Genomic DNA, 11,068 nt, shown 5'->3' on the forward strand with positions numbered 1-11,068 from the left:
GCAAAGGATTTAGGCCCTTGAGGCGAAGTTCCTCAACAAACAGAGAGATAAAAGCGGCTAAAGAAGTGTGTAGGAGGAGACATATTGCAAAGACAATTAGCAATGAGAAGTTGCCAACAGAAAGAAAAGAGCTTAACATAAGGTATCTGTGGTTGTATGACGGGTGACGCAGCAATAATGTAAATCACTGAATCCGTTCATAACTTGGCGAGCACTGCTGCTACAGTAACAGTAGCTAGGTAGCAAAGATTGAAGGTTTATGATGATGATTGCTTGTGTGCACCTTCGCAACCACAGTTAATTAATAATTGCTCCGTCGTTATGTGTTGTAAGGGTTCATGTGATGTCAACTGTATGTGCACAATTGTCAGCCAAACAAAGAGACATGATAAGGAGCTTTTAGGTAACAACCTTAGCCATAGCTTTAATCCCTTACAAAGACCACGAGACCAGACATCACCTTCATGTAATTAGCACTGAAATGTTCCTTTAACCTTAAGATAATGACTTCTCACATATTTGATCTTCTCTGATGTTCATTCCAAACCATACAGACACATATTATAAAAAAACTAAAAAAACAGTGGAAATTGAATGCGTCATTCTTGACAGTGATATATGGTCTTGTTTAATTATCCTACATGTAAGTGATGGCTGATAACGGTTGACACTCATCTGCTTACACAGATCTCTTGTAATTGTCTCTTGTAACAACTTGAACATACATTTGGTGCCATAGTCCTACTTTTATATAAACTATCACCATGGTGATACTTCACAAACGTATTACTTTGATCATTTTGCTGAACTAACCATAACCTTACTGAACATTCAGGTCTGTGAAATGTCACATCATCACAACAGCTGCACTAAACTGAACGAGTAATGGGCTTTTAGAAAAATCCGCTTGATTTAACCAAGTTTAAATCCCTTGTGTTCACACTGAACTCAGCAAATAAAAGCTATTCTGAGTTGCATGAGGTGGATTTCACAATCACTTCATGTTTGCCAGCTGCTGCTACCCAACATACTGTGAAAGCATGATATTGCTGCACTCTCCAGTTGTGATTGTAACACTTAGCTAACACTTCTTTAACAACATCTTTGTCTGTCACCAACAGATATGTTCAAGTCATGTGGTTAGCTGCTGCAGAAAATACTTCCAATATATACTACCTAGTACACAAAAACTACACCTATAATCAAAGCAAGAAAAACTTTAAATTCATTAAAGACGATTTAACTTCAGGTAAAGAGTGGCAATGAACCTTCTCTCACTGTGAACAAAGAAGCCATTGGTTACCTCAGGCCTCTCAACCTCCCCCTTTGTTGCATGGACGCCTACGCATGTCCATGTTCGCTCAGCCTCCCTTTGGGCTCCCTTTGAAATGCTGCAAGGTTAGTGTGGGGGCTGAGCTTTTGAGAGGCACGCTTGGCAGTGACAGAGATACTTCAACACAGGCGAGGACTTTTAGGGAGCACAATGATGCTCTGCAGAGTGCATGTGGGAGGCTTCTTCTATAGAAAGAGAATTGATTATGCCCTGAGGGGGGGCACATTGGCTTTCACTCAATATCTCCAAGTGTCTGATGTGAGGGACAGAAATGCAAACAGGTTTTTTTTTTAAAACATGTTTTACCATGCTTTTACAAGGATGTGTATTATGTAGGGAGGTACGTTTTGAAAAGACAATAATTACCCTAAAGAATTCAGCAGACAGCGGGCGCAAATATTTTTATGTAAATGACACCATTCTGGTGAATTAGAGACCTTTCAAAAATGCAGAATGAGACATGCATCTGGATGAAACGACGTTCCACGCTTTCATATCCCATAATTTTCCTTAGGATTGTGTAAGGCTGATGCTTCTCAATCTACGAACAAAATGTCAAATGGAAGACGATCAAATGTGAGCAGTGTGTGTGTGTGTGTGTGTGTGTGTGTGTGTAGGACCACCCGTGGAGTCTGTTATGCCTCTCGCATCACTGGCAAAAATGAAACATTAATTCAGCTCATATTTGCACCTTAATGACTACTTGCCCATTCAAGCATAAGATGACAACTTCCGCATTATCTTCACTGTATGCAGTAACTCACAGCAGGCAGTCCACTTGAAGAGCCAGTCTCATTTAGAGTGGATCAGCGGTGTTGACCTTTTTCCCTTTCCAAGGGGCTGTCATCGCTATGTAATCATACTGTATATCCACTGCGACGCAAAGTTAATATCTGCTTTGTTACTGTTCCGACCCACTTGAAAGACAGATTTAAATAATGTTGCACAAAATGGCTGCGCTGTCCTCTTACGGTCACACGGCGGCACGTCCTCTCCACTCCAGGCGCCACATTAGATCTTCCCATCTTGTAACCTATGGGCGATTCAAGCTAAAAGAGCTGAATGCAAAGTTGAGAAAGATTAACATAAATTAAGAAGACACCGGGGTATCAAATGATCTAACACATTCCCACCTATGCTGCAGCATTGCAAGACACTGCTCTGCCTCCTATTTCTTTTTTTGCTCCAACCATCTCTTCGGAGGTGTGCCGCTCAGGTGTAAAACCCCAACCCAATTACAGGGCAGCCAGATGGCCCAGCAGGTCCCCAACCACAGTGGCGATGCTGACACACCTCCCTCCTATCACCTCTCTCTCTCTTTCCATCTTTCTCTCCCTCGCTAACTGGGTCAGCTCCCTTGCTCTCTACCCCCCTTCTATCCTTCCTGTTATCTCCTCCATCATCCTTTCAAGTTTTTCTCCTCCTCCAACAATGGATTCTATACCACTGACATGACCATTTCTGCAGAGTAAAAAGGAAAAACAGACAATAAATAGATTAACAGCTAACCTGTAAACTAAAAAATGTTTGTTACCCCTATTCTTGAGTTCAGATTTGGACAGCATGTTGGTGTCATGTGGACTGCTCTGCTCCCCACTGGTTCCAGTCTTGGCCAGCCTTCTCAGTGTGCTGGGGGTTACATCTCATGCTGTTTGAGGAAGTGATAAAGCTGCCAAATTCAGCCCAACCCAGGACTAATGCTGTCCATTTTGCCATCAAATTCAATATATTTCAAAGATAACAGCCGACTGTATGGTACAGTGAGGAGAGCAAGACACACAGGCGGCCTTTTGCCAATACCACTTCCCTCTTGTCATTTTATTTGGGTTTAGTGAGTTAATCACCCAGTAAATCACTAATTAAACCCATTTTTATCAAGAATTATCTGCTAATTTTCACTAAATGATTTGGCAGTTGTTATATGTCAGCCTAATTTAAACCAATTGAACACATGTATGCACAGACCTCCACTGTAAAAAGGGATAGAGTCAATATGAGAGAAATCAAATGCAAGTAGAAAATGGTTATCTTGGTAAAGATAGCATGTGCAGTTTGCATAATTATGATTAGTAAGTCATCATTTGTTAGCCTGAAGCTTATTAGAATTAAGATCAAATAGAGGAATGTGCTTAAAACCATTTTCTGCAATTGCTATTCTTTAACACTTCCATATGAATACAAATATGTAAAAAAAAAAAAAAAAAGGACTATATGTGTATATATATATATATATATATATATATATACATATATATGTACACCAACAACATCAACCTGGTAAAATGAAGTCCAAGTGAAGTAAATGTCGCTGTTGTTCAGTGAAATTTATGTCACATTTAATAATCTAAAATTGCAATGGCGAAGTCACCACTCGAATGTCAAATCTCTGTCATTTGGAGATGGTGAGTAATTCAAAGGCACTATTGTTGTTTTGACTTTCCAGAAAGAAAACTGAAACAGACTAATAGTGGCGTAAATGTTTCGTCAAAGACAAATTAAAAAGCGGCGAGAGACACACAAATGTTGCCGTAGTGCGGAGATCAATAGTCTGGATCAATAGGGAAGTACTTTGACTCAACAAGCAGACGCAAACGAAGACACTGCTCTTGAGTCTTGGACAAATACAGGAGCCAGAACAAGTGCTCACAATGGAATCCAGAATCAGGGGTTCATGTTCTCTTTATAACAATAAAATGCTAATGAAGTCATATTATGCGCTTTCCGACACTTAACTGTGACGGTCTTGATCATTTACCGGTGAACAGTTGCTCAGAGGTTTTAAGCCATTCGCAGGTTTGATTACAGTTCAAAGCACTGGGACTCCTGCTGTTTTAAAGTAATCCTCAGGAAGACACTTCACAGATCTGGATGAACTAATAATCATAGCAAGGACACGTTTTTAAATCCAAGCTAATAGTGTAATAACAATAAATGACACAGAAAAAAAACTAAGAAAATTAAAGCTTGAGTTTGCATGCGTAATAGAGTGCTGCATCAAACAATTAACACCACTATATTGAACTGGGAAGATATTCAGCAGATAAATTGGAATTTTCAAAGTAATTAAATGCTTTATAGACCATTTCATTATCCAACAGTTGTGACTCATGTGATCCTTGTTGAATGAGTGGTGTTCTTTCTTGTTGCATCAATGTTACATGAAGAAAAAGCGCCATTCAGGTCTTAGTCTTAGTCATCAATACCATCTAGCTAATGGCAGTGATGTTTTACAATATATTGCTTTATGGATCTAAACTCCGTTATTCAAGTGAACTTGTTCTGGGAGACATACTTGAATTACAAAGTAGTATTCTGCATGAAAAAATATTTTCACTGCTGTATGTTACAACCTGCAGAAATGTATACTTCCACAGGATTATGGGTACATTTTAATAATAATATAGGGTTGAATCTGTTTATACGTATTTGCTGATGGAGTGGTCGGTATTTATTAGGTGGTTTCTTAATGGAAACCAGGCAATTCAACCCGCAGTTGAAAAAAAAGACCTTACCCAAAATACAAGCCAAGAGCTGGCTTACTTTGTGCATATAAACATAACTAATGAGTCTGCTGGGTCACTCTAGTAGAAAAAGCAAGTCATGCATAAAGCCTCAACCTGCACCTCGGATGAGCTCCAGATCCTACTGTGCCCCCCCGTCTTTGTTCACTCTCAAAGAAAGTCACAAAAATCACAGACGGTCAACTAGTGTCAAACCAATTGCTGTGTCATTGCTGCTTCAAAAGAACAAGAAAAACTCAATTTTAAGAAGTAAACTGGCAGCAACACACATCAAATATCAAACCCATAAACTGACAAGAAGAAGAAGAAGAAAAACACTGTTGATACGTGCAGGTAGACAAGCCTAACAGGGCACCTAAACGTTGGTAAAGTGGATGAGGAGGACATGAGTTAGTGAACTGACACATTAATTACTGGCTGTCAGTCAAGTATCCACCACCATCTGACAGGCACTCATTTGTGGAAGGATAGTATTTCCAGACATTGTGGTCACATACACACAAGCGGGTGGGAGGGGAGTCTTTAATGTATATAATACGTCACATAAATAATTGTCAGGTGAGATGCCTGCAGTGAGCAGGGATAAGAGGAGGCTGAGAAAGCCCTGTGGCCACTTCCCCTTGTCCAGTGCAGCCTCTTTACTCACCTGAAGCCAATCTCAGGGGGTAATGGAACTGGAAAAAGTTATTAACCCCGCTTTGCAGCAAGGGCAGGACAGCTCTATTAAGCCAGTGCACAAAGATTCCTCCATTTTCAATTACTGCTTCCAAAGCGCTGAGGAAAGTTAGAAAAAGCAGCCTTGTTGTCTGCCAGAGAGAAGGACTCAGGGGCCCCCAGATCCCAGCAGCTCTTATCATCTACTCTTGTTCCTCGTACAGCGTAGGTCTGACACACTCCCTGAGTTGTTGGTGGATACATTCAGTCTATTTATATGAAAAACATCGCAAGGTGGCACACCCCCTGGAAAATGGGTCTGTCAGCCCGGGGGTAAATGAGAGGCTGGGGACTAGAGAGCGGGGTGAAGTGTAGAGAAACCCTGGTGGGGTCTCACATTTAGATGCTGAATCTGGCATTAAATGATGTTGCAATGATTTGAATCAAAACTGAGACACTGAATAAATCTAAAAGAGCTCTCTGAGGGCAGCCCAGGTACAAATAGACCTTTTATTATTCAGTTATAACACTAATATAAGACGGTCACTGGTGTGGCCTTCATTAGAGAACTCTCTGATCTGATTTGAGATTCAAAGATTTCTGCTGATGATACCTGCATAATGAGGGATGAAAGTGAAGCTGCATAGTCCTCGAAACATTTTTCAAAGTGTCCGATCATATGTAATAAAATAATATTAGGGATAGGCTGTTACAAAGTGTAATTGACTTGCACGTCCCCTGCAAATTACTAGTACTGTTGAATGCAACACTGGTGACTTCTATTCATAGCAAACTAATTTATTTAATATTTCATTCTAAGATTTTCTTATTACAACTAAAGCACGTTGGTGTTAACAGATGGAGGCTGTGAATTCATTGTATAAACAGCTAATGTACTCATTCAAACATCTTCTTGTGAAAACCTTGCGGCCCAATAACTTTTCAGTGTTTTAATTATCTTTTTGGCACATCAACCTTTTACAAAAACTACTTGATTAACTCAAACTGCTTAGTTCCTAAGAGCCTGAAGGTTTGGAGAAACAATGTTTTCAGGGATTGCATGCATGGCCATAGCCTTTAGTTATTTACATATATATATATATATATATATATATATATTCCTTTATATGTTGATGTATTATTGTCCGTCGGTGCACCTCCAGTCCAAACATGTCTTTGAGTAACTGTCAGACTTGAGTAGTTCATAGAGTACACAGTACACGCACCTTGATTTCCATTTAAAAAAAGCCAAGGTTTGGCCATCATAGGCCCATTACTCACAAATGACTCACACATGAACTGCTGGGGATCTGTAATGGTCAACCGTTCCTCGGCCCCCGCGTTCATTCGACAAACAACAGAAATCAAAACGCAATAGCTGGCTGACTTTCTCTGTTTTCTATCAAGATGGAGAATACAGTTTGCAGGAGCTTAAAAATCCACCTCCCGCATTTAGCGACCCTTAGCCCTGGTTGCGTGCTTAGTTGGCTGCGAGGCTGGAGGGGGCAGCGGGGAGGTGGTCGAGGGCCATGGCTAACATGGCAGTGCCTGGGGAGTCATGTCTGTTGGAATCAGTCTGATGTGGTAGGCGAGGCCAGGGGCCGTGGTGCGACTACTGGTAGGTGAGTCATACAGATAAAAGGGGGCTATTTGCTCAACCACTGCCTGCCTCCAGGGTCACCCTTCAGGGAAATCTGCCTGGCAACCATTAACTGTGAGACAGGGTGTCAGGTTTTAATGGTGACAGGTTTTAATGGTCAAAGGAGCGAGGCTGACCCTTAGAGCAGGGCAATAGATGTTTTCCAAGGGGTTACAGATCATTTTGTCCAGTAGAACAAGGTGTGTGCTGGTCATCCTGTCTACAAAACTGCGATGTGTCTGCTTTTAAAAGAGCCACTATGGACAGAAGGACCATGTTAGGAGTTAATTTGGTTCATGTGGTCTTTGTGAGCAGTTGTCCTAAGTTGTCCTAATTTCAGCAAAGATTTAACGCATTTTAGCTTTTAGTTTGTGAATTCAAAAACACATTTCAAATTCTCATGAATCTAAATGTCAAGAGGTAGAGGCAGTTACATTTGGTGAAAGCTAATCACATTTATGTTTCTGGTAGACAGCAGTTTATTTGTGTCTAAACTAAAAAGTCAACTTACAAGCTTTCTGAGCTTTCAACCGTACTTTAAGTAAACGAAAGAACATAGGACAGGTAGCAGATGGACATTTGAGCTTAGATTATTTTGTTATAAGTATTAATTTCTATGCTCATGTCTCTTACTATCCATTAAAACAAATGTGTTGAAACTTGAAGCTAGTTTTCACTTGATTTCACTTTTTTTTGGCGGCACATTTTCTAAATTTTAAATCTTTAGATCTATTTGTGATAAGAAAGATATAAACGCTTTGTTGCCTTGGAGAGCTGCAGCTCAGTGGAGGAACAACATGAAACAAATGCCCTGAAGCTTTGATTTTATTTAGCTTCCGCCCTCCAGCTTCACTTCGTCTTCTTCGTCTTCTTTTTCTTCTTCTTCTTCTTCTTCTTCCCGCCCACTCCTTCACGCCTCCCTCTGCAACACCCTGCCTCCCGCAGGGCTCAGCCACAGATATCACAACTGACACGGTTTATCAAGGCAAATAATCAGGAGGGGAATATTGCGTGAAGTTGGGACTTCACAAAAAGGCAGCAACTAATTTCAGAATACCAAGGCTCATTATCACCTCTCCACAATTCGTTGCTTTTGTGTGTAAATACAAATAAAGAGATGGTTACAGTAAATGTTTGGAGATGTAGGAGAACAGTTGGATTAATCGAGGATGTGGTCTTTTCTTTCCTGATTGCTCCCTGTTTGTTGTTTGTTTGGTAACAGATGACATAGCAGATGGAGCCGCTGCACTTTCTTATTTGCTGTTGTTGTCATTTTCTGTGGTGCCCATGTCCCCAGAGCTGCTAATGTTCTCAAACAGACAGCCCTTCTTCAAGTGCTCTTTCCAGACACTTGGCAGCTGACCTTTTAATTCCGTTTAGAGTGCGGGGTGCGTGCAGTTTACTGATGATGTTGCCTTGGATTGGCTCAAACAAGACATGGTTAAGCACCCGCTGACTAAGAGAAGAACACGCGCTGTCTCATCTGATTTGCCACTTGAAAAAGTGATCCAAAATGCAAAGAGGAGGTATTTCGGCTAAGTATTGCGTTTAAGAAGAGGCACAACACTCGCCCATGGCCTGACTCAAACTTTTTGCTCAGCAGTAGCACATGTCCAAAACAAATTTTAATTTGCACTGACATTTTCAGAAAAAGAAAAAACTGAATATGCACTGCCTTATCTGATTTGCTACTTGACAAAGATAGATGGACTGTGTGGGTTTCAACTTCAGACAGAGTTTATGCCAAGAGGCTAAATTATACAGAATCAAAACCCATTAAGGTGGGGTGAATCTTGGGTCACCAAACGTCAGCATTCGGCTCGTGCAGGAATTCTTCACCACAAAACACCCACATCTTGAATCTAATTCGCACCTGCACAGACTGGAGGTCTGATTTCACGTTTGAGTCACAGCATCTCTGAAACCCCTTCTCTTTAATACAAACACATAAAGCTGGTGTGTTTCTAATCCGATGAAGGTGTCACAGAGTGATGCGAGAGTGTGATTAGAAGGTGACAAATAATTCAACTTCAGAAATGACAGTCCAAGTGTCACCGAACTGCCATTTCAAGCAGATGTGAATAGATCATGGCAGCACAATGGAGGGGAATGAGATGATGACGATATGCCAGCTTTCACATTAGTGTCTTGACTTGTCCCTTAATTCATGTATCTCCTCATGGTGTCCGTTTCCTCGCACGCTTTGATGTTTTCCCTTTCTCCTTGTCCGTCCATTAGAAAGCTTTTCTCCCACTGGGCATCCTTTCATACGCCTACAGCCTCTCACAACATTTCCACCCACGCACTTTGTTCGAAAAACAGCACGTCTGCCAATGTCCAACTAGCTCAATAATTGTCACAAAATCATAATTTAGCTGTGCTCATTTTTTATGTTTTCAGCAGCAAAAAAGTGAATAATGACATCAAAAGTAACTGATGAATATCCAGTGAATGGAAATTTGACCTTTTTAAGAGGTAGTGAAGAGGCAGCAAAATAAAAAAAGATGCTATCATTTTCCATCATTTTTTTTCATTGAACTAGAGTGAGCTGTCAGATCGGATCTCACTGGCACTATCATTTAACACAACAGCCTCCCTAAATCATACTCCACCGTGCCAGGGTGGCTTGAAGAGTGAGACTGAACTCATTGACAGTGGTGGCAGCTTGATAGATAACATTGTGAGGGTGACATTGAAATAAACAGGCATTGTGACCAAACCATCTTTCAGCTTATCGTTTGCCATCAGGCGCCTCTTGACACCGCATTAGCATGAGTTTTGATTTTCTCATTTGGGAGACGCTCTCTCATTTGCAAGCTGCGCTGTTATCGCCGTGACCTCAGGTTGTGAGAAGCACCAGCGGTACAGAGAGACAGGAGAGACAGATGTGTACATATATTTCTTTCCAGTGCTTAGATATATCTCATCTTCATAGCTCAGATGTGGGCTATAGCGCAGGTGTTATTGGGTTTTAGCAACAGAAACTCACACACACTTGACATGCGAACTGGATAGCATCAAAGAGATTTCTGTTCCTGTGAGCATCAAGTCTGTAGATTCGGATCAGATGCAGCCATATCAAGACAGCCCATGAAATTGGGTGGGAATTGCTCTTGAATAATACAGTCTGTAGCCATGATAGTGCGATGCAGAGATGGAGCACTAAGATGGATGTTTGGCGGTATACAGCCAGTGACAATATGCTCACTGCCTCCATGCTTACAGAGGTGTCCCCTGCAGTTGACCCTGTCCTCTTTGCTTCCTCCATAACCAAATAGCCAAAGATTATTTTCAGATTACATTCATTATTAAGCGACTATTAAAATTGCCTGTGATTCTACATGCAAAAGCCTTTTCTATGAGCTTAACTAGCTAGCCACTGCATCTTCATCTCCCTAGATAAGATAAATTAGAAAGTTAAAAGGTTAATCACCCGCCCCCCGCCCCCAAACACTGTAGTGCTTCAAACAACAACAACCATCCACTGACCTCTAAGTCCTTCAGCTCCCCTACAACCAACTTACTGGTCTTGACACTTGGAGACAGAATCATAATCATAATGATCCCAGTATTGGCAGACAAGGCCCCGAACCAAAACATCTGTTGTAATGGTACCTCCAGGCAACAACAGAGAACCCTCTCCACCTCCCACAGCCCGCATGATAATTATCACTGCTGGCTGTGGCCAAGCCAGCAGTGTGCTATCCATGCTGCCATGTCCAAGTAATGCTTCAGTGACTTTTGGGTACGACATCGTCCTGTGATTAAAATAAATGAGGTCTATGGGGGTGTATAAGATATGCCTCTTATCAATTTGGTAAACATTTTCATTGAGTAAAACTCTTATTCTTGCCGTACTGGGAGCTGTCCGTGGTGCTGAAGAGGGATGTTGTACTTCACACAAATAGGTGTTTTGGTTAC

Source organism: Enoplosus armatus, chromosome 22 (genome assembly GCF_043641665.1).
Source record: "Enoplosus armatus isolate fEnoArm2 chromosome 22, fEnoArm2.hap1, whole genome shotgun sequence".
Classification (NCBI taxonomy): Eukaryota; Metazoa; Chordata; class Actinopteri; order Centrarchiformes; family Enoplosidae; genus Enoplosus; species Enoplosus armatus.